Source organism: Rattus rattus, chromosome 11, assembly GCF_011064425.1.
Source record: "Rattus rattus isolate New Zealand chromosome 11, Rrattus_CSIRO_v1, whole genome shotgun sequence".
Taxonomy (NCBI): domain Eukaryota; kingdom Metazoa; phylum Chordata; class Mammalia; order Rodentia; family Muridae; genus Rattus; species Rattus rattus.
Window position 1 is genome coordinate 50,679,683 of NC_046164.1, and position 26,262 is coordinate 50,705,944.

Genomic DNA, 26,262 nt, shown 5'->3' on the forward strand with positions numbered 1-26,262 from the left:
GTTCCTGTTCTGTTTGAGTTCCTGTTCTGACATTCTTTGATGATGAGCAGTGATGGGAAGTCTGAGACAAATAAATCCTTTCCTCCCCAAGTTTGGTGATCATGGCGTTTCATCACAATATTAGTAATGATAACTGAGACAGCTAGTGAAAAGAAGGACTGTAATCCCTAGAGCTTACAGTAGAAAAGGGAAGACTATTTTAGGCTGCTCTGAAGTCAGTGCATAGCCCCAATATCAGTAAGAATGTTTCAAAAGAACGTGCTTCAAAATTGTTGATTTTTTTTGACTGATGGCATTTGGCATTAGAAGAATAATGTTCCTCTTTATTTTCTGGAATCTAATTTGCTCTGGTAACAAAATGTAAATAGTAAGTAGAGTTTAGTGAGTGTTTATCATCATGAGTACTGAGCTGAGAGCAGATTGCAAACAGAAACCAAATGACTCCTGCAACATTAACCCATCCCAAAACTTTATTGCATAGTAATGAGAATTTGGTTGGAAATTGGTATTGCCATAGTAGAAAATACAAGAGTCAGAAGTGAAGATGAGGTATCTGGTACAAGAGTTATCTTGACTAACACTTTTCTGATATGGAGCCTCAAAGGATATCACGTTTACTAACCTGCCTCAGTTGAACCTGAAATCTATTGTCTTCTGACTATGTCTAAGGTAGAGGTATTTGCACATTTCGAAATGAATTTATAAGAGACTTTTTTCTATTGTTCTTCTTTTTTCCTTTACTGAATATTTTTTATTTACATTTGAAATGCTATCCCCTTTCCCACTTTCACCTCCAGAAACCTGCTTTCTTCCCCTGCCTCTATGAGGGTGCTTTCCCACCCCCTCCCACCTCCCTGCCCTGACATTCCCTTACACTGGGACATTGACCCTTGACAGAACAAAGGGCCTCTTTTCCCATTGATGCCTGACAAGGCCATCCTCTGCAACATATATAGCTGGACCATAGGTTCATTCCTGTGTACTCATGGGAAGGTGGTTTAGTCCCTGGGGTTTCTGGGGGTTGAGGTCTAGTTGGTTGATATTGTTGTTCTACTTACAGGATTGCAGATCCCTTCAGCTCCTTTTGTTCTTTCTCTAACCCCTCCATTGGGGACCCTGTTCTCAGTTCAGTGGTTGGCTGCAAGCATACACCTCTGTTTGTCAGGCTCTTAAAAAGTGCTTTTAAAATTAATTCAGAAACTTAGTTATGTTACAATCCACACTCTAAAAGGAGTCTCATTATTTTGTTTAGACCTAATAACTATAACTTAATAAATGAACAATTTGTACAAGTATCATTTGGAAAATCACAAATACACACACACACACACACATTTGCATCTGCATCCGCATCTGTATCCGCATCCACATATGCATATAGCCTATTTAAAAAATCTAGCTTTCAAGATCAGAGAATAGACAAGTTTGTCTGTACTTGCCTTCTCTTTTTCTCTAAATTGTCAAAGAGAGGTTACTTGTGGATCATATACTGAGATCCTTTCCCTCTGAGTCCCTCTATCTCTCCTGTCTCTGAGTCCCTGTCTGTTTTTGCTTAAGCCCATATATTTTAGTACAAAACTTGATAAATCAGAAAACCAGTATTTTCTACATTATTTTCTATTACTAATTATGAAATAGTTCTTCATAAAGTTAAAATTTCATTCATTCACCTAAATGTTTTTATTTTAAGTGATTTTTTTCATCTCCAGTTGCTCTATAACAACTTAGATGATTGATAGCACAAGAAGATAATTTTTTTTCATACCTGTTTGGAGACTGATTAGGGAAACTCTACTTCATACTTCAGTTCAAAGTATGGAGGTCTATGATCCCTTTGCTGTCTTCCCTTGAGAGCTATAGGCATATAAGAGCTATAGTCTGTACAGTGAAGCTAATAATAGACAGACATCTGCTGAAGCAACTGAGGTCTGCATAAAGCTGACCTAGGAGCTTGGGTCATTCCCCATCAATCCTATTGAACTGGATGAGTTAACACTTGAAAATATCAGTAGACCATTCTGCACCTTTTAAAGGAGCTAATTCAAAAGGTTATCATCATGGGAATAAAAAGAGCAATTAATGGTGTTCATATTTTTCCTTTCTTGATTTTATATCTAAAAACCCCATAACTGATGTAAAATACTTTCAAAATAATTCAAATCCTTACATCTCCCCTTTCTTCTATCACAGGAAGACGATCTGATCTTAATAATCTAACACCTCTAATTTGCCTGATGCTTGTCTCATGTTGTCGATTTCATGTTTTTAAACCATGTTTTGCTATTGACATGCTTTCTAAAAAGAGACACTAAGGAGAAAAATAATTACCCAAGCATTGCTCTAGAGATGCAGATTTCAAGGCTTCAGGACTGGTTCAGTAGACCCAAGTTTGGTTTCTAGCACTTGAATCTCACAACTCACAGTTTTCTATGACTTCACCCAGGAAAAACACTTCTGGTTTCCATGAGCCCCTGCACTTATATGCGCATACCCATATGCAACCACGCATCTACATATATCATTAAATATTAAAAATAGCCATAGTTCCCAGGTTTCACATTCGGGATCAGTACTTGCACTATGTTGCATAGCCTATACATATTTCATTCCCTGACTTTAAAGTACAGTAAATAATTCTTCCTTAGGCGCTCCATCAAAGATACAGTCATTCCTCCATGTTGCTGTTATTATATCCTGCCATCAGTTTCTATCAGGACAATTCATCATTTTTGCTATCAATTGAATGGATTTTCCAAAAGGTCAAAAAGTATCTCCCATGAGTATCAGTCAGGGTCTTTTTCCACTCCCCCTACTTTTTTTTCTTGCAAAAATGCTGAGATTCCCTCATCACATTAGTCAGACCACCACTAACGGGATGTTTCTCTCAATCACTATTCTCCCATTCTAAACCTATCGATCTTGTCCCTTAACATTTTTATCTAAGGGCCCAATTGCTCCAACTATAATTCTTTCCTAGGTAAGAATGCATGGATCTTTTCAGCTATATTGTAGATATTTGATATATTATTCAATATAAATATATCAATCGGCTTAGATTTTGAGTTAGTTTTATCAAAGATGTACCTTTTAGACTTTTCAAAGTAAAATAAGCAATAATCCTATTATAATTTATACATTTGTCACTCACATCCTAACAAGAATTATATAATAGTCTTTGTATTAGTATTGCTTGCCTGACATGAGGAATAAAATGAGCATGGTGTCTAATATCTTCTAAGACTTACTAATTTATTTAATTTACCTAGGTTGTTTAAGACATAAAGAATGTCAAAACATAACTCAAATTGACCTGAAAATCTTGAAGTATCTTAGCTGATTTTTAACTTGCAGAAATTCTCCTGCTTCAATTCCCAAAATTCTAATCTTCAAAATTTAAAATTGATTATTTTTGAAATATACATAATTTGGTAATACATCTATCTATGCCTGTCACTGTTAAAGTATTTTCATCTGTTCAGCATTATTTGATTATAACAATTAGTTTTTCTATTTTAATAATATATTTATATTTATGTATTCATTAAAAACATTATTTGATCTAAGTCAATTTATAACACAATGTATTTAAGAAATTTGGGCATGTGAGATCTACTGTCTTAGCAGATTTCAAGAAATTCAGATAGTATTAGCTATACCTGCTATTAAAACTTTGGCTGTTCTCATCTTATAACTTTTCTTATTAACTTTGTGGATTTAACTATTTCAATATCCACTTGACAGAGAGATCATGAGTGTGTTGGGGTGCAGGGATGATCATTTCCCTTCACCACTGTCTTCCAGGTTCAGTTATGTTGCCACAGAGGTCAATGCTGAAAATGATATTTACTCTTAGTTTGTCACATGTAGTCTTTATTTTGAACATCAATTATCTAGTAGATCTTAGACTCAGTTTTGTGTAAAAGAATTTACATTTTTACCATAAAGCTAAGAACATTTTGAAAAATATGAGTAATACACAAAAATACACTGAATTTGTTTGATACTGTACTGGAGATATTTTAATTTATACTAATTAAATAATCATCAGAGATACTGACATGGTAATCATGACTCATGTTTATTTCTTGTAGGTTTCTTCCACATTTTATAATTTGTCTCTCTTTAACGCATGTTGATTTAATTATTTAATTCAAGTTGATGAAAGCCTGTTTTACTCATCAAGATGTGACCCTGCTCAAAGTAGGATTGCATGGAACCACAAAAGGAAATTTTATAGATAATTGATATGATTTGGATTAGGTAAATGTATTATAAAAATGATTTGAGGACTATAGAGATGGTTTACTAGATAAAGGCATTTGTATTCAGGTCTACTGTCTGACCTCAATCCCTGGGTCTCAAATAGAGGTAGAAACTGTACTCTTATGTTGTACTGAGTCCACACACATACATATGCATTCCAGAGCTCATTTCTCCTTCTCACCCACACACATACACACACACACACACATACACACACACAGAGAGAGAGAGAGAGAGAGAGAGAGAGACAGAGACAGAGACAGAGACAGAGACAGAGACAGACAGAGAGAGAGAGAGACAGAGACAGAGACAGAGACAGAGACAGAGACAGGGACAGACAGAGAGAGAATTTCCATACATTTTATACCATTATATTGTACGTATATACATGCATTCATCTTCCCACACACATATGCTTATGATCCAATTTACCTGAGGCTGTTTAATTTCAAGTTTAAAGTTTGGTAGGTCTATTCACAGTTGTAGTTTTCAATGCCTCATCCACTAGCAGCATGTAGTTAGAGAAATTAACAATAATAATATAAATGAAATGGCTAATCTATTGAGTAGATGCAGGCAGTTTAAAATGTGCATCAAATTTCTAACTTTTAGGGCAAAAAAGAAATGAATCTCAATTCTATAAAAAGAACTATAGACAACTCCAAAATTCTGAAAGTTGGAGAAATACCACTAGGGGAAAACATGTTATTTGGCTATCTAATAATATATTCTCAGCTGTGGAAATTTATCCACACAAGAATCATTAACCAGACTGAGGAAATGAGGAGGATGTATGTGTATATATATATATATATATATATATATATATATGTATAATATATGTGTCTATGCACATATATATAAAACAAAAATTAATGAAAAAAGAGCTGCGATTTTGAAAAAGGCAAAGAAGGATACTTGAGAAAGTTGGTAAAATTAAAAGGTAAAGGGGAAAGTGTTGTAATTATCCTACAATTTCAAAACTTTTAAAAATTATTAAAATAATATATTTTATTAATTGTATTTTTAATGCATAATGTTAATCTATAAAATACTCTTTTTTAAACTCATCCCTCTCAAATATTTGTTCATTTTGGTTGGTGGGGGGAAGAAAAGGGTTTATTCTGCTTATACTTCCATAGCACTGCTCATCACCAAATGAAGTCAGGACAGAAATTCAAATGGAGCAGAAATCCGGGGCAGGAGATGATGCAGAGACCATAGAGAGATGCTGCTTACTGCCTGGCTCCTCATGGTTTGCTCAGTCTGTTTTCTTACAGAACCCAGGACCACCAATCAAGGGATGGGCCAACCCACAGTAAGCTGGACCCTCCCCCAATGATCACTGAGAAAATGCCTTACAGCAGGATCTTACAGAGACATTTTCTCAATTAATGTTCCCTCCTTTCAAAACAAAGTCTACTTTGTGTGTCCACTTTACATAAGACTAGCCAGCACAACTGATACCTGTCCACTTCACACACAAGTGCATCACCATTAAGCCACAACCACCCCATTTCTCTAGTGTGGCCATATGCCATTAGTAGTTATTTAAAATTCCAGAAGGAATGACACGACAATTTTACTGCTGTGATGGTTCTGTTAGTTACTTCTTTATGCATTTTAGTCTAACCATGGAAAAGATGTTGATGCTACACAACTTCTTTTTAATAATCTAGACCACTGTATATTCATCAGGTGTCCTGGAATATTTTTAGACAATTTTAAATCTGATATACCTTTCTCATTTTCAATTTACTTTTCAAATGTTTCATTTATAAAACTTTCTAAAATTCTCGGATGAGCGTTTGTATGTCTTCATGTAATCTTCTATAAACAGTGTCATTAGGCTTTATCTCCCAGTTCTTACTCATCCAAGTTCTTTACAAATCAGCTGTACAGCTTAGAAACTTGGACCTCAATATTCTCTCACTTCATTTTATTTAATACATGTATAATCTATACCTGAAATGCATAAAAATATATAGCTATCCACAAAGAACCTTTGATTTTGTCATAAGAACAAAATTCCTTTACTTAGATAAAAACATGTTCTTTAAATTTAACTATGCAATGTGATTACGGTTACAGAGAATTTTCTTCATCAACCCTGCACCTTGTGTTTTCTTATACATTGTTTATGTAGAACTAAAACATTTGAATGGATAACTGGGGAGCTTAAATATTCCTATGGTTTTAAAAATAGCATAAAACTGTCAGAGCATAAAGATGCCTTATAGCAATATTGTTCTTTTTTTTTCTAGCCAAATTAACTTTTTAAGTGGTCTGCAAATTCGTGTCTTTATTAGCTGAAAACAGGCAGTTGTAAGGTTGTAAAATGGCTCTTCCTTTCTATTGTCTTCAGCCTCTCACAAATTAGGCCAGCACACATCACTTCTACACCACCCAAAGCCAAACTCTTGAGCTGTTTCTGTTATACGTTCCTTTCAATGGAAATAATGGCTTCCACTTACCACAGTGTCAGAGGCCAGTGAAGCCAAATAGTTGCAGCTACATTGTTTTGCAACAGAAGATAATGTTATCCCCACTGTAGTTACAAATGTGATTTCCTCAGAGTTCAAATACTCTTGGAGCTAAAGTGTGATTTGGTGTCTAATGGTCAACTCATGTTCTGGGGATTAAGTTAATTAAAACAGTTGCCCTACTCTATTAAAGCTCCCTGAAGACTAATTATTAAAGTGCCAAGCACCATTACAAACCTACAGCATTTGAAAGTCACAAAGGGAGTTGCTTATATTATGGGAACTCCAGAAGTCAGTAGATTATTGCCCGTGGTAAAAGAACAAGCCCACTGAGAGGGAGATTACCTTTTCCACAGCCACTGAGCTATTATAAAATGTACAAAGGGAAAGCCAAATGTACAAGCATTCAATTCACAGCCCTTGGAATCTGCAATTTTCCAAAGCTAGGCAAATATCAGAAAAGTAGTTTTGTAAAACGCAAAGAACTCCTTTGCTCAGGGGATCAGGAAGTGCAATTTAGATTGCTTGTGCCCCCTCTAATTGTCTGTGTACTCAGAGGATTCCTGCCACCACAGGCGTCAATACCTCATCCTTAAAAGGAAGAGAATATATGTGGTCAGTGCTTCTGTGTTGACATGTATTCTAATTGCACTGGAGTTTCAGGATGAAAATGCACAAGGGATTAAAATGGAGACCAAAGGTTTTATCCCAACCAGAAGATGTCAGGGTCTTCAGAAATCCTTGATGAGATTACTGGAAATTCCATAACTAAACAAACACATAAGAAACGAAAACAACAACAAACAGGAAGAGAAACAGCTATGTTTTGAGGAAGTGGGATGCTTAGTTTTATTTTTCTTAATGAATTCCATAGATGTAAAAGGAAATGTAGCTAATGTTTTTTCTAAATTTGTTTTCTTGCCAGAGTAAACAAGTAGAGTTATTAAAAATAACATTTGAAATGTAAATGTACATAAAATATCCAAGAGAAATAAAATTTAAAATAACATGTGAAATATTGCTCTCCAATAATAGGAAAGCACTGATTACTAATTATAGTCTTTCTTTTCCTTCCAAAGTTAACAGCACTGCAGCCCAAGAAAAAGTAATTCTTCTCTCAATATCTCAATCTATAAATAGAAAAATGACACCCTGCCTCATAGCTAACTTGTCAGGATTGAGTAGGACACCCTCACATACGGCACACAAGTCACTTATAGATATATGTGTCTTCCGTTCTTTCAAGGAAAAAGAAAATATATTTTAGATTCTTAATCTTTTTGTTTAAATTTATTTATTTATTTAGTTTTACACTCCAAATTGTATTCCCCTCCCAGTCCACCCTCCGACTGTTCCACATCCCATATGTCCTCCCTACTCACCCTGTCTCCAAAAGGATGTCCCCACCCCACCCACCCCTCAAGACCTCTAAACTCCCTGGGGCCTCCAGGCTCTTGAGAGTTAGGTCCATACCAGAATTTATTTTAATGTTCAATAGTTGTCCCTAGCTCAAAATATTTTAAAAAATGGGGACATGGCATTTTATGCTGTTTTGGAGTAAATATAATTTTCATATATGTAAAAACAGAAATTTCAAAATCTGTTTTGGTAAAAGAACTCAATGGAACGGAAGATAAGTATTCATTGAAGGTTATTTCTGAACCACCACAACTTTCCGGGATTTGGCTAGTCATCCCATATGCAGTTGAGTTCCAAGGCTGAAATCAATTAAGATACAGCTTAGGTGTTTGAATATTAGATATGTCAGCTGAGAAGACATCAGTTTCTATATTAACTCTCCATTTCTGTAAGTTTAGTATCAACTGCTAATATTATTGTTACTTGTCAGCCAGCAAATCAGTTTTGAAATCGTGTTGTGTAGTCAATAAATCATCCCGCAGAATTCCTTTTTTCTCACTAGAGGTAACAGCGATGCCTATTAGGAAGCTGTGGTTCTCGTGATTACACCAAGAGGAACTCGAACATCAAAGTGCATATGCTGTGGCATAGCTCATTTATCAATGTGGGAAACCTGTTCCAGCATTAAAACAAGCTGAAAAGCAAAAAAGAGCAAATGCCTTTGTGAAATGAGAAGGGGGTTGTTTAAAAATAAATAAATAAGGGAAAACAATGAAACCAGAATGACACAAAGTATTTATATGCCTGAACTGACATACAATTTCTGAGATATAACTGTACAAACATTACATTTAAAGGGGGCTAGTTGAAGGCATGTGGTTCCAGCTTCAGAGAAGGAAAGTACAATTGTTTAAGTGTATTTTAAAATAGATGTTTGGTTGACTCTAATGATAAATCTGAACATTTACAAGTTATGCTCAATAAAATTGACTTTACTTTGATAGTGAACTAATTGCCTGTAAAACTCAGTAACAAGATGAGGAAACTATATCTTAAGATATATGCCAAGGATCTCTGAGACTGAGTCTCAGTGAGTCATTCCATCAAGTAAACATGTTTGTGCATAATTCGTGAGAGGTCTGGGTAGCTGATACCTAAATTAGAAATTCTCAACTTACATCAGAAAATAATGACACTGACACCTATTTATTGCACAGGCTTAAATAAAGAAAAATATTAGAATTTTTCAGTTGTATGTCTTACCTCATATATATTTTTAAAACAAATTCCATCAACTGATTAAATTTTGGTTATGCATTAAATATGCAAACATATGTAAAGTCATTCTGACATGTGAATTATTAACAATTACTAACTAGCTTTCAGTCAACTTGTAGTCCCAACTTACATTAATTAAATACAGTAAATAAATAATACTTGTACATTTAATATTGCTAGCTTAATTTTTATAATAGTAAGATAACTGACTTGATTTACTGTCTAGACTCCCTAAAAATCTAAACAAAAATATATCACAATGCGTTTGTCACTGTCACACAGAAAAACAGGCTTAACAGGACATAAAAATTTATGTTCAACCACCACAGAACAGCATAACCACATTTCAGTCAATGACAGATCTCAATACAAGGATGGTCCCCAAATAATATATAGCAAAGTGACACCATGATTTTCTTAGTTTTTGAAAGTACACTATATGATATTTGACTTCTATAAATTATCTTGGCAATCCATTTCTCCTGTCACGTCCTTTTTGTGATGTGATGCCTGATCCTATGAAGAAAAAGATTTACTGCATTGATTCACTTGTGGAGTCTGAGAAACCCCACTGTCTAACATCAGTAAGCAGGAGGTACAAAGTTGGTCCATGCCCAAGGATCAGTTATGCAGAATGACCAGTTTCCATACATACAAAGATTGTTTCACAAATTTGCGTAGATAACTAATTTATTCTCTTTTTACATTTTTTTTTTGCTCAGAATCTCAGTTGATAGGAAGATACCCATATTGGTAACAGAATTGTTCTCTCAGAACTCTAGCATTAATTCTTTCAGACACACTCATATACGCAGTGTTTCACTTTTTAATGAGTATATTAACTTAGTCAAGATACGAAATTGATCATCTAGTCAACTAAAGCTTGTTTTTTCATTCCTGGGAATTTACATGTATTACTATTGATGGATAATGAGAAGTTAAACAGAATTGCAGCGTGAATCACTAGCTGTAGGAGAGTTATTTCTTCCTTCCATATTTGATAGGTGCTCTTAAAAGGAGTTGAATTTCTCTAACCATTTAGTTATATTAGAGGTGGGAATTGGATAGGATGCTGACAGCTGTAAAGAGAAACAACTGACAGTTGCTTACCATGAGTGTTGGCATGTTGGCTTCTAAATGTGAAGACTTCAGTGACTAATATTGCTGTGATTAAGAAATACCTTGTTAGGGGTTGGGGATTTAGCTCAGTGGTAGAGCGCTTGCCTAGGAAGCACAAGGCTCTGGGTTCGGTCCCCAGCTCCGAAAAAAAGAACCAAAAAAAAAAAAAAAAAAAAAGAAATTGTTAGAACAGATTATCTTTTTCATATAGATGTATCTCTCTTACAGTTTGACATCATAAATCAGAACTGGCATAAGGAATCATGGAGAAGAGAAGGATTATAGAGATACCTGTGTTAAATCACAACCCAGAATTTTAAATGATGCAGTCTGTAAATCACAAAAATATAGCAGAGTCATTTCCCAGTCACACAGTAAATAACAAACAGTACCACTGTAAATCAGCCTGTAGCATAAGGCAAGTTTAAGGTATAGCACCTCCATCATGAAAGACTACCAATTTACTGAAAATGGGCTCCTGTACTATCTTAGTTGTTGACTAGCTCGTGGCACCATTAGAAATAGGAGCAACAATAAATTTAGAATAAATATGTATGGAAGGACTATTTCAAAGTCTGACAGCGGTTACCATCAAAGCGAACTGTATTTCCTCATTGTCAAATGAATAAGAGCTGGAACTTGTTCAATACTGCTGTTCCATTATCATGGAAATCTATTTCCTGCACTTAAGACATTGGCAGTACATGGAGGCACTGATTTGAGCACAATAGCAAAATCTCACCTCAGCTCTCAAGTCCCCTGCATTTTAAAATAGTCAACCAAAGAATAAAATAATGATTTGCCAAACTTATACAATGCTTTTCCTCCATAATATTCCTCTCTCCCTCCCTCTCCATAATATCACATTCCCCTCCTCTTTCCCTTCCTTTAACTTTCTCATGTGTCTGACATGTTACATTAACCTTTACTTTTCATAGCACTTATAAATATTTACAATTTTTTGCATCTTTTGTAGCACTGGAGATTGAACCTAGGACCTAACCCATGCTCGGCAAAGATCTTACCACTGAGCTACATAATCAGCTTCATAGTATTTATGAATGTTTCATACTCTTTTAGAAATTGTGTATTTAAATAATAGAAACATAATGTCTTTTGGAATATACATTATACATATGTACTATATATGTATCAATTGCTAAACATGTATTAGGTCATGTACCATATACGTGATTGAATGAAAAAAACAACTATGGGAAAAAATTGTCTTTAATGTCTCAGTCAACCCACTGTCTTTACTATACTTAGACAGTTCATATCCCATAAATAAACGCATTCCACTTAATATTGCTCATGAAATAATGATTCCAGTGCTAAAATTGGCTAGATTCAGTATGTGGATTTGATGAAATATTAAATACAACATATTACAATGCATAGGTTAGTGCTATGAGAAATATTAAGTAGGGTATTAAAAGAATAGTTTAGTTGAGCAAACTCCATAGCCATGACAGACCTCAATACAGAGATGGTGCATAAAGATTATTATATTGTTTACTTATCCTGTATTGTGATATAGTTTTTAATTTACTGTGATATATAGTACATACGGACCGGCTCAATTATACACCAATAGTAGTGAAGATTATGAATACTCTGATTCTATTTCATGCAAATCTGTAAATGCTTTTAAAATACATCAAAACTCAAACACAATTAAATACACAGCAGGTATTTTACTATTCAGTTTTCTAATCCAAGAGCTTAATTCCATATATGATATAATAATTTTCATATATTTATGTTATTATTTCAAAGATATCATATTAGACCCTGAATGGCAGAAAAATCCCCAAACACAATGATAGAGCAAATTATTTGGATGTCTACTTTAGAGACAGTGGCAAATGCTCACAAATAATGGCTTTTTAAAGTGATGTCAGGAGAAACTCCACTGTGCTCCTGAGGTAAACATAATGCCTGTGAGATGACAATGCAGTAGATATTATTTTACCTCAGGAAGCTGGCACTTCTAAGACCTTTCATGCTGTAAGACACAAAGCAGAACAAGCCTTGCCCAGCAGATCCTAGCAAGGAAATACACTGATAGCAGTGCCCTCTTCTGACAAGAGTGAACGTACTTCAGGAAGTAAAAGTGCATAAAATGTTCACATTTATATTCTTATAGCTGACATAAGATGCTAGATCTGATACTTAAAGGGAGTAAATGCAAATGTTGTACAAATTAAAGTTCTTCTTGCAAAAATATAACACATACAAATAATCAGGCATTGAAGGAACTGAAAGCATCAGACAGTGCTACCATTCACAGGCAAAGAAATGGAGAGCTCAGTGAAAGTCATATAACCTGGGACCACTGAAAGGAAATGTTCAAGTAACAGTGAGAATGATGGGAGTTGAGAATGAAAAAGCAAATGGACTTCTGTCAAAGGCAGAACCAGGAGTATCATAAGATTTTGACTTGGTGAGAGCCAGAAAGAAACCAGGATGTAGTAGGCTGGGCTGGCATTTGTGTGCTTTTAGGGTCTGTGTGACATCTGCCCAGGATCTTCTTGTTTTCACAGTCTCTGTTGAGAAGTCTGGTGTGATTCTGATAGATTTGCCTTTATATGTTACTTGACCTTTTTCTCTTACTGCTTTTTAATATTCTTTGTTTTGTGCATTTGGTGTTTTGAATTTTATGTGGTGGGAGGAATTTCTTTTCTGGTCCAATCTTTGCAGTTCTGTAGGATTCTTGTTTATTTATGGGCACCTCTTTCTTTAGGTTAGAGAAGTTTTCTTCTATAATTTTGTTGAAGATATTTACTGCCCTTTAAGATGGGAATCTTTGCTCTCTTCTATACTTATTGTCCTTAGGTATACTATTCTCATTGTGTCCTGGATGTCCTGGATGTTTTTGGATTAGGAGCTTTTTTCGTTTTGCATTTTTTTGACTACTGTGTCAGTCTTTTCTATGGTGTCTTCTGCCCATGCCTCTTCTACCTCTTGTATTCTGTTGGTAATGCTTGCTTCTATGATTCCTCATCTCTTTTCTAGGTTTTCTATCTTCAGGGTTGCCTCCCTCTGTGATTTCTTTATTGTTTCTATTTCCATTTTTAGATCCTGGATGGTTTTGTTCAATTACTTCACCTGTTGGATTGTGTTTTCATGTAATTCTTTAAGGAATTTTTGTGTTTCCTCTTTAAGAGCTTCTATCTGTTTACCTGTGTTGTCCTGTATTTCTTTAAGGGAGTTATTTATGTCCATCTTATAGTGCTCTATCAATATCATAAAATGTGATTTTAAAACTAAATCTTGCTTTTCCTGTGTGTTGGGGTATCAAGTACTTGCTGTGGTGGGGGAACTGCGTTCTTCTGATGCCAAGTGGCCTTGGATTCTGTTGCTTATGTTTTTCCCTTGCCTTTTGCCATCTGCTTATCTCAGATGTTAGCTGGTCTTGCTGTCTCTGACAGTGTTGACACCCCCTATAAGCCTGTGTTTCAGCATAGATGGAGAAACCAAGATTCCCTGACAAAACCAAATTTACACAATATCTTTCCACAAATCTAGTCCTACAAAGAATAATAGATGGAAAACTCCAATACAAGGAGGGAAACTACACCCTAGCTAAAACAAGAAATTTAATTTCAACTAACCTAAAAGAAGATAGGCACACAAACATAATTCCACCTCTCAAAAACCACAATAACGGGAAAAAACAATAATTTGTCTGTAATATCTCTCAACATCAATGGACTCTATCCCCAGTAAAAAGAAACAGACTAACAAACTGGATAGGTAAAGAGATCTCTGCATTTTGCCACATACAGGAAATTTACCTCAGTGACAAACATAGACACTACCTCCAAGTGAAAGATTGGAAAACAATTTTCTGAGCAAATGGTCCCAAGAAACAAGCTGGAGTAGCTGTTATAATATTGAATGAAATCGACTTTCAACTAAAAGGTATCAATAAGAATAAGGAAAGATATTTCATATTCACCGAAGAAAAGATACACCAAGAGGAACTCTCAATTCTGAATACCTATGCTCCAAATACAAGGGCACCTATATTCAGAAAAGAAACTTTACTATATATCAAAGCAAACATCGCACCTCATACAATAATAGTGGGAGGCTTCAATATCCCATTGTCATCAATGGACAGATCATGGAAACAGCAACTAAACAGAGACATAGAGAAACTAACAGAAGTTATGAACCAAATATATTTAACATATATTTATAGAACATTTCATTCTTTAAAAAAAATATACCTTCTGCTTAACACCTATGATACCTTCTTGAGAATTGACGATATAATCATTCAAAAAACAGGCCTCAACAAATACAAGAAGATTGAAATAATTCTATGCATCCTATCAAATTACCACAGACTAAGGTTGGCCTTCGGTAACAACAAAAATGACAGAAAACCCATATACGAATTGAAGCTGAACAATACTCTACTCTGTGATACCTTGGTCAAGGAAGAAATAAAGAAAGAAATTAAAGACTTTGTAGAATTTAATGAAAATAAAAGCACAACATACCCAAATCTGTCGGACAAAAAAAGCAGTGCTAAGAGGAAAACTCGTAGCTCTGAGATCCTCCAAAATGAAACTAGAAGAGAGCATATACTAGTAGCTTGACAGTACACATAAAGCTCTAGAACAAAAAGAAGCAAATACATCCAAAACAAATAAACAACAGAAGATAATCAAACTTGGAGCTGTAATCAAACAAGTAGAAACAAAAAGGTCTATACCAATCAACAAAATCTGGAGCTGGTGTCTTTGAGAAAATCAACAAGATAGATAAATCCTTAGCCAGACTAACCATAGGGCAGAGAGACAATATGCAAATTGACAAAATCAGAAATGAAAAGGGAGACATAACAACAGAATATGAGGAAATTCAAAAAAATCATCAGATCCTACTATAAAAGCCTATATTCAACAAAACTGGAATTTGGAAATCTGCAGGAAATGGACAATTTTCTAGACAAATGACAGGTACCAGAGTTAAATCAGGAACAGATAAACCATCTAAACAACTCCATAACTCCTAAAGAAATAGAAGTAGTTATTAAAAGTCTCCCAATCAAAAAGAGCCCAGGACCAGATGGGTTTAGTGCAAAATTCTATCAGACCTTCATAGAAGACCTCATACCAATACTATCCAAACTATTCCACAAAATAGAAACAGTCGGGACTCTACCAAATTCCTTCTATGAAGCCACAATTACTCTTATACCTAAACCACTCAAAGACCCAACAAAGAAAGAGAATTTCAGACCATTTTCCCTTATGAATATTGACACTAAAATACTCAATAAAATTCTCCCAAACCATATCTAAGAACACATCAAAACCATCAACCATCATGATCAACTAGGCTTCATCCCAGGAATGCAGGGATGGTTCAATATACGAAACCCATCAACATAATCCACTATACAAACAAACTCAAAGAAAAAATACCATATGATCATTTTTTCATTAGATGCTGAGAAAACATTTGATAAAATTCAATACCCCTTTGTAATAAAAATCCTGGAAAGATAAGGACTCAAGGCCCATACCTAAACATAGTAAAAGCAATATACAGCAAACTGGTAGGTAACAATAAATGAAATGGAGAGAAACTTGAAGGAATCCCACTAAAATCTGGGAAGAGATGAGGCTGCCTACTCTTTCGCTACTTGTTCAATATAGTACTCTAAGTCCTAGCCAGAGCAATTAATGAAAGGAGGTCAAAGGGATACAAATTGGAAAGGAAGAAGTCAAAATATCACTATTTTCAGATGATATGATATTTAAATGACCCCAAAAGTTCCACCAGAGAACTACTAAGCCAGATAAACAACTTCAGCAAAGTGACTGGATATAAAATTAACTCAAACAACCTTCCTCTACTCAAAGGATAAACAGGCTGAAAAAGAAATTAAGGAAATGACACTATTCACAATAGTGACAAATAATATAAAATACCTCTAACCAACAAAAGAAAGATCTGTAGTATTTAATTTTCATGCAAAGAAGTTATGGCTGCTATTTTTAATTTTATTTTATACTTAATTTTTTTTTGGAAATTTTTATTTACATTTCAAATTTTATTCACTTTCCCAGTTTCCAGTCCATAAGTCCCCTACCCCCTCTCTTTTTTCCCTCCCCAACAAACCCCCTTCATGCCTGCCCAACCTGACATTTCCCTACAATGGGGTGTCCAGCCTCAATAGGACCAAGGTCTTGTCCTCCCATTGGTGACCAATAAGGCCATCCTCTACTACTTATGTAGCTGGATCCATGGGTCAGTCCATGTATAGTCATTGGGTAGTGGTTTAGTCCCTGGGAGCTCTCTTTGGTTGGTATTGTTTTTCTTATGGAGTTGCAAGCCCCTTCAACTCCTTCAATCCTTTCTCTAACTTCTCCAATGGGGACCCTGTTCTCAGTTCAGTGGTTTGCTGCTAGCATTCATTCACCTCTGTATTTGTCATGCTCTGGCTGAGTTTCTCAGGAGACAATTATGTCAGGCTCCTGTCAGCACTTCTTGGCTTTATCAATATGTCTAGGTTTGGTGGCTGCATATATAAAGGCTGGATCCCCAGGGAGGGCAGTTTCTGAATGACCATGACTGCTATTTGAATAATACCTTTAAAGAATTGTGGTATGTTCAGTGGCGAACTTTTAGAAAATTATCAAATGAACTGATGCAAAATAGGAGGAGAAGTCCTGGCTCCTGTGAAGAATCATTTCCCCAGTGTAGGGAATGCCAGGGTGGTGAGCTGGGAGTAGGTGGACTGGAGTGGGAGCGTCCTCAAAGAAGCAGAGGAGGAGAGATTCGAGAACGGGGAACCAGGAAAGGAGATAACATTTGAATTGTAAATACATAACATGTTCAATAAAAATAGTAGAAAACCATGAAAATGACATTATCATTAGTTATGAAGAATGAGTCTACTGAGGAGTTGAGAAAGATTACTAAGTCTGACTCCAGAGGTGTTGGTCTATAACTTTATTGTCCATTTAGATGGAAAATTTTGCATGGAAAATATGCAGCATATTTACAAGGCTGTCTTAATACATTTAGGTTATATAGGGATCTTAATGGTATATTTAGATATGACAAGGACATTCAAGGACACATTCAAGTATGTGCAGTTGAAGGTCAGTCAACACCTAGTGATTTTGAAAAATAGGGGGCACAAATGTTAGAAGCTTTAATGCAATTCATAATTGGTAGCATGCATCTGGAAAGCCTTTCAGGGACTGCTGGAAGTCAGACAAGAACTGAATCCAGAGTATTAGAATATTGTCATTTTACTTTTTAAGTGTAAGTATAGAATATAAAACCTCTACAACAATAGCCAATGGGTTAGGAATGAAAGTAAGAAAGAAGGGAGGGAGAGAGGGACGGAGGGGAGAAAAAAAGAAAAGAAAAAAGAAAAGAAAGAGAAACAAAGGCTCATACTATTCTAGGATCCAAATGAGTTAATGAACTAAATTGGGTCATCTATTTAGAATTTAGTATCAAGCTATTACATTAATTTAGTTGTAGTAAATCCTTAAATGAAGAAGCCTGGCGAAAGAGAATTTGGCATCAAGTTTTGACAGACTTAAGACTATAAAAAGAGCAATAAAATACAAACACAATAGAATGTCCATTGTTGTTTTCTGGCAGCCATGAGGCCATGAGATACTCATCTCTGGTCCACATCATCTCTAGGGAGACAATCTGCCTCACAACACAACAAAGCAAATCAGCCCAGTAAGAAATTCTGCAATTGTTAGGCAAAATATATAATTCTACATGTCTGGTTTCTGACCCCAGAACAAGGCCTTGAGGTTTTGCCAATACCCCTCAGTCCTTACTTGGCATACCCTGCCCTGAGTCGTGAACTTTCCAGCCCAGTTTCAGGGCTGCCCTTCTCCCCAGATGCTACTCCCAATAAGATTGAGATATTTTGATATTCTTTCTCTGTCCCCCTCCCACCCTCTCTTCCTCCTCTTCCTCCTTCCCTTTCTCCTCTTCCTCCTCCTCTTCCTCTTCCTCCTCCTCCTCCTCCTCCTCCTCCTCCTCCCCCTCCTCCTCCTCCTCGTCCTCCTCCTCTCTCTCTCTGCTCAGGCATCCTTTTTCTCTTTCTTGAATCTGGCTTGAATGGGGGGGGGTGTCAGACAGAAAAATAGCCCATTACTTACATTTAGACGGATTTTTGTGGAGATTTTTTTTTCCCACAGTGGCAGAAAGCTTATTACCACACACCATTTTCATTTTCTTTTAAATGAGTAATTATAAAATTTACTTCACTGGACCATAAATTTAAAATTCTAGTTAATGAGGCACTTGAATATTTCTACAAATTCTCTATGATTGATTTGTTGACAAATAATTAATCCATAGACATGCATATTTTAATAAACATAACAGAGGACTTTCAAACAGACAAATATCACAATTTAACCAGAATACTGATACTAAGACATATTTGAAGCCCATTTTCACAAGTAGATTGATTTGGGAGTGTGCTGTTGAGGTCTGCTCCCTAAGAAAGCTGTGGACGTTCTGTTCCATGCTCACCAGCTAGCTCATATTGTTGCTATATTATGCCTACCAGTCACTAACACAGAAAAAAAAAAAAACTCAGATTATGGTCTTGCTGACCACATACCCTGTTATATTCTATACATTATGAAGTTTGCTAATCTTAAGAAATTCCACAACCATAAGCTTCATGTAAGAACCATCAAATTAAAAGTCAATATGAACTGTTCTGTCTAAAACAGCTGGAGTCAGGGCCAACCATTGGGCATCACTTCCAGCACCTGTGTATAAGCTCATGTTGGCTTGGGGGAGGGGTAACCTTTTTAAGCTGACTTGGAAAAAATATTTGGAGTCTAATCAATCAGTCTTAGGGTGTTCATTCAATAAACCATGTCTGAGATCAGAGGTTGTGTGGTTTATGGGGCAACTCCTGGACACCAACAGTGGCATATACAAAAGAACAACCAAAGTAGAATGTTTTCCTACAGTGAACTTCTTTGCTGAATAACCTTTCTTGGTTTTCAGATGCCAGTCAAGCAATACATATATTTTCTAGAGTGTTTGTCTTATACTCTTTAAAACATAGGTAGAAAGTCTAGATATATCCCTAATGTCCAATACAGTCTGAACAAATGCCTAACAAGTGATTTTCACGCTATTACTATGTATTAAGTTATATTTTATGTTCCTTATAAATACTGTTTTATGCATCTTTAGAATAACTAAATTGATCTGAGTTGTGTTCACTTTGTACATGGGTTCACAGAAACACACAGAAGTCTGCATCTAGTTCATTCTGATTTCCCAAGTAAAGACATGCTTTAGGCTTACATCCCAATGATTCTACCATCAAGAGTTTCTACGCTGCAAAATCTTTCTCCCCACACTCTCTTAAAAACTTTAAATTTCAGAGTATTATATCACCTTATGTTCATACTCCCAGGATCCACAGCCATGTTTCCTATCTAAATGAGAATGTCTTGTTTTGTTCTGAAATGTTTTTCACATTAAAAATAGAAAATAGTATAGACGTAAACTCTTTTAAATTTTGTTTTAATTATATATTATTTTTGGAATATTTTAGTTTTTCTAGAAAAACTAAAATAAATGAAAATGAAAACTGTTAATGTATTATCTACTTAAAAAACATGAAAAAATGATCACCTAAAACATGAGCTTTTTACTGAATTTAGATTAATTCAAATAAAACAATTACATTAGTTTTTAATTTAATTTATAGATTATATTGAAATTAAAAGCTGTCCAGGCATTAAAGTATATTCTATGTATAATACCTAAATATTTATAGTTTTATAGAACAGAAAGCACATTCAGTAACACATTTGAAGAGGAAAAGTATAAGGAGGTGATTGAATCAACAAATCGTGAGAAAGAAGAGCCGGCAAGAACAAAAATAGATTTTTAGTTTGGATCAACCATTAATTTACATTACACAATTTATCTTCTTCCACTGCAAACTTTTTTGTACTGTAGACTATAAAATGTCTACTGATATGATTGTATATATATATATATATATATATATATATATATATATATCACAGATGAAGGCCACATCTTCTATGAAATAAATTTACATTTTGTCTTAGTTGGGGTTTCTATTTCTGCACAAAACACAATGACCAAGAAGCAAGTTGGGGAGGAAAGTGTTTATTCATCTTACACTTTCCTCATTGCTGTCATCACCAAAGGAAGTCAGGACTGGAACTCAAGCAGATCAGGAAGCAGGAGATGATGCAGAGGCCATGGAGGAATGTTACTTACTGACTTGCTTCCCCTGGCTTGCTTAGCTTGCTTTCTTATAGAACCCAAGACTACAAGGCCAGGGATGGCAGCACCCACAAGGGGACCTCCCCGCTTGACCACTAATTAAGAAAATGCCTTACAGCTGGATATTCATAGAGGCATTTTCTCAGGGAGGCTCCTTTCTCCGTTATAACTCCAGCTTGTGTCAAGTTGACACATAAAACCAGACAGTACAATTGATCTTTTGTCAACTTGACATACAAACACATCACTATTGAGCCTCAACCCATACTTTCTTATTCATTCTCAAGATCTAAATAACTGTAAAAGTCCCACAGTCCTTACAAATTTTTACATATTAAAATTTCAATCCCTTTAAAATATCCAATCTCTTTTAAAAATTCAAAATTGTTTTACAATTTAAAGTCTGTGGCCTCCACTAAAACACTTTCTTCCTACAAGAGGTAAAAATATCATGGAACAGTCATAATCAAAAGCGAAATCAAACTTTAACTGTCCAATGTCTGGGATCCACTCACCATCTTCTGAGCTCTTCCAAGGGCTTTGGTCACTTCTCCTCTGCTTTATGTAGCACAACCTTGTCATCTAGGCTCAAGACGCCTCTACTCCACTGCTGCTGTCCTTGCTGGTCATCTCATGGTACTAGCATCTCCCAAACACTGCTGACTGCCACTGCAACTAGGCTTCACAAATAGCCATCATAGGCTCTCTTCATGATGCCAAGCCTCAACTCCTTTGCATGACCCCTTCAGTCCTGGGCCACCAATTACAACTGAGGCTACACCTTCACCAATGGCCTTCCATGGCCTCTCACAGTGCCCAGCTTCGCTGTTCTCCATGATCCCTTCATGCCTTCAAAGCCAGTATGGCCTAGGTGACTCTTACACCTAGAACAGCCACAGCAAAAGGTACAATCTTGGCCATCTCTGGAAAAGAGCCTCTTTCTGCTCTCAGAAAACACTTCCCAGAATATCCCACCTCAATGATGCTGGTCTCTTCTTAATCACCACTAATTTCTTAGCTCCAGCTGACCAGTATCAATAGTCCCAGTAGTGCAAAGATTTTGCTTTAGCAGTCCTGATGTCTTGTTAATCACAGCTAATTCTTCAACCCCCTCAAACCAAAACTACAGAATCTTCAAAATTAAAATGACAACAGTCCTGATAAGAGTCTTCAATCTTTCTTCTGAAATTTCACAAACCAGGACTCCATCTTCTGCACTGTTCTCAACATTATGTCCCAAGTCCTACAGGACATCCCACAGAGCTTGTAACATTCCAATGGCTCAAAGTCCTTCTACAGTCCTCCCCAAAACATGGTCAGGTTGTCACAGGAATACCCCACTATGCTGGTACCCATTTGTCTTAGTCAGGGTTTCTAATCCTGCACAAAACATCATGACCAAGGAACAAGTTCGGGAGGAAAGGGTTTATTCAGCTTACACTTTCCACATTGCTGTTTATCATCAAAGAAAGTCAGGACTAGAACTCAAGCAGGTCAGGAAGCAGGAGCTGCTGCAGAGGCCATGGGGGATGATACTGGTTTGCTTACTGGCTTACTCAGCTTACTTTCTTATAGAACCCAAGACTACAAGCCCATGGATGGCAGCACCCACAATGGGCCTTCCCCCTCTTACCACTAATTGAGAAAATGCTTGACAACTGGGTCTCATGGAGGCATTTCCTCAAGGGAGGCTCCTTTCTCTGTGATAACTCCAGCTTGTGTGAAGTTGATACACAAAACTAGTCACAACACATTATTTAAATTTTGTAGTTGCAAGACCACAAGTATAGCCACCTCCAGTCAAGAAACTGTTTCATGTTGCCTCACATTACAGATTTAAACTAACAATGTATTCATAAAACATGAAGCAAATAGTTTTATAAGTAATTAAGAGATAAGGTTATTGAAGCGAATACCAAAAAAATGTCCTTCAAGTGAAGAGGGAGAAAAATGGTAGAAAAGAATAATTGAGGAGGAAAGTAAAGTACTTCAAATTATTTTAGTGTAGTCACACTTGTTGAATGTGGAAAACCTTTGAGCAGAAGAAGCAAAAATCAGACCATAGAAGGGTCATGTGCCTTGCAAGAGGATTTTGAGAAAGGACATGCTGAAGAACGGAAGGAAATTAATTTAATCATAAAAATCAAGATCATGTGAGAGAAAAATCAGAAAACTGATTTCTTAGGAGTTTATGCTTGTGTTCTAAAATTCAAAACAACCTCACTAAAACTCCTGAGTACTCCACTAACCCCCAATGGAAATGAAACAAGTACTTCTGTTCTCGTGCACTACCTCTTCTTTGTGAAATACAGAAAATGTTTATTATAAGACAGAGAGGAATATGCATTTTAATAATAATTTTAAGATAACAGTAGGTGCTAAATGGAAAGACATTGATAATAACTTAGTGTTTGTTAAACACTCTGCTGTCTGTATATGATCTATTGATATTTATAACAGTCCTATAAATAATGGTTATTTCCACCCACTTATATTTTCAAAACCAAAGTCAGAATCCTATAGGCTAACAATGAAAGCCTTCAATTTGAAAATCTGAAGTATCAATTTTTTTCTTGAGTCTTCTGCATTTGTGAGTGATGAAACTTGATTCTCATAGAACTTGAATTTTAGGAAGTGGAAGCATTAAATGGGTGCAGCAGCATAACTGCATATATATATATATATATATATTATAGTTTGGAGGATCTTCTACTTTTATCTCTGAGGATGTGGTAATTTATTCTGATAGAAGCAAGGTTTAGGAAGAAAAGATTTGTTGAACTTACAATTTTCAGCCAAGTCAAGGACAAGACTCAACCGAGAGAAGGTGGATACATGTTTGTGTAGTTCTCAGCTGTCTTTCTTCACTCTTGTGTACTCCTGTCCCCTAATCCAAGGAATGGTGCAACAGACATGAGGCCGATTCTTCTATAAATCAAGTCACTCAAGGCACTATCTCCAGACATGTCCACAGGCCAACTTGATTTACATGATCAATTGTTTTGTATTGGTTCTAATGCTATTTCTGTTAGTTCTACTCCCTAAAATACATGTGAACCCACACATCTGCCTGTAAGACGCCGAGAATCCCTTTTCCTAGTTGGCTTTCATTGGTGAATAAAAGTTTCTGGAGGTCAATGACTGGGCAGGGAGAAAGAGGTGAGACTTAAGATTCCTCAAGCAAGGGATGAGGTGAAGTTTTAGAATTGCCTCCTGAGAGCTGAAGGAGAGAAAGCATAAACTATGTAAGAATTGGGGAAGAGCAGCCCCAGAGAGCAGTCCCCCTAATAGGATCTGAGGTAGCAGAGATGAAATATAGGTTTCAGTAAGTAATAATTCAGGAATATCCCAGTGCTCAGCCACTGAGCTGTTTAAGGCATGTTAAATAAAAGGCTGCGAGCGTGCGTGTGTGTGTGTGTGTGTGTGTGTGTGTGTGTGTGTGTGTGTGTGTGTGTGTGTGTGTTGTTTTTTTTTCCTTCTTGAATCCTAAACATTTGGGAAGTTAGGGTGGAACATGCACATGTACCCCCTGGGAAGTTTAGAACAGATTAAAATATTACTACTTCAATCCATCTTTGAGACTCTCTTCCCAAATGATTTTAGTTAATGCCATGTTGGCAATCATAGCTAATCATTACAGGTAGAAGGTGCCCTTCAAAGGACTTACAAATTCTAAGCTTTATTTACAGTTGGTTGGTACAATAATTAACAATAAAAAACTATGGCATAATTTCTATTTATATATCAAAAATAGTAATTTGTCCTTTTTTTAATCTTTGAGAACTATAAAATGGACAATAGACGAAAGACAAAAGAGAATGGAGAACACTAACAAGCTCATTTTGTCATAACTATCTTGAAAATGCATGTACATTTTACTTAAAGTAAATAAGGAAAGGAAATAATAAAGGAAATTTTGGATGAGCCTCAGAATTCTGATTATATCCCAAAGTGTTTGTGGTGGGTGGTAGATGCGCATTTGTCAGGTTTTGTTAGGAGAAGATTAAGCTAGGGTAACTTATCTATGTAAGATTGCTCAAAAAGTTACTTCTCTGGATGTTCTCACTGATCAAAAACCTCCTTACCGGAATGTACCATGAGTATCAGTGTGTACCACAAGCAAAGCAGAAAGAAGGAAATATATGAGCAGAAAGGCACCTTAATCTGCACCTTGCTTCCTGTTCCTAATTGGTTGTTACACACAGAGAAGGAGTAGCACTGTGTCAATGTAGTTTTTAGTCCCCTGATGTAGTTGTTATCTCGGAGGATTACTGCTGAATAAGTTGGCCTGTATTAGCTAGTTCTGAACTCTGGCTGGCTGGTTCAACTCACACGTTCTGGCTCAAACTCTCTGCGAGATTGATTCAATCTGGCTTCTCTCAGTGCCTCATACTCAACTGCTCTGCTTTGCCACAGACTGATCTGGCCATCTGTTTTAATCTCTCGCTCCTCATTCACTGGTTTGTTTTGTCTTCACCTTTGTCTAGCTTGTTCTTTCTGGGACCTGTCTCTGTAATCGGTCCCTGTAGAAACTGTCTCTGAACTCTACAAACTGAACTGTCATGAAATCCACTGCACTGTAGTGCTTCTCAATTCACCTACTCAACCAAGTGACTAGATTTCAGAGATCTACATGCTTCTGTCTCCTGACAGCTGGGATGAGAGTCATGTACCACCACTCCTGGACCTATGTTTTTCTTTACGTGAAACTTGCTCTATAGCAAGCTTCCCTTGAACACAAAGATCTGCTTGCCTAGGTCTTCTGGGATTTAACCTGTGTCTGTATTCCAGCAGAGACAGAGTTACGTCTTTGGATGAGATTCCTTGTCAGAGCAGCCATGATACTGGATTAAAATTTGCTCATTTTTTTCCACTGAAGTTTAAGTCTGCCCACCCTTCAAACAATAACAAGGAGTAGCGACTAGCAAAACATTGCCCAAAGAAACTATTCGAAAGTTTCATGTGTTCACATTCACAAACTAGGTGTTTAGTACATAAGCCATTCCTTTTATAATTCAAGATATGCACAGTTAAAAATACTGTTGGATAGTTGTCAGAGGAATTTTTGTTAATTTTTGAAAAGAAACCCCTTTTCCTTTCTCTTTCCAAGAGATATTTGGTAGTGAAAACCTGATCCCCCAGGAATGTGTAATTGGTAATTCTAAGTACCTCAGATTCTCTCTTCATTTCTCCACATTTTAAAGTTAAGTACAGTGTGTTCTGGGGACACCCTTTCTGTGGGTTGTAAATTGGTTTTTCCTGCAGCTTTTAGTTTTCCAAGTTTCCCGGCTTCCTCCTGCATGGCTAGTTTAGAAGTTCTCCATCTGTTCTTACAGTTTTTAAAATTATTATTCAGCTTTGAATTTTAGGATGAACTCATACAATTTAAAGGATATATCAGATTATCCAGCACGCAGCAGATATCATGAAAAGAAAACACACTATTTACTGAGTGTCTAGTGGA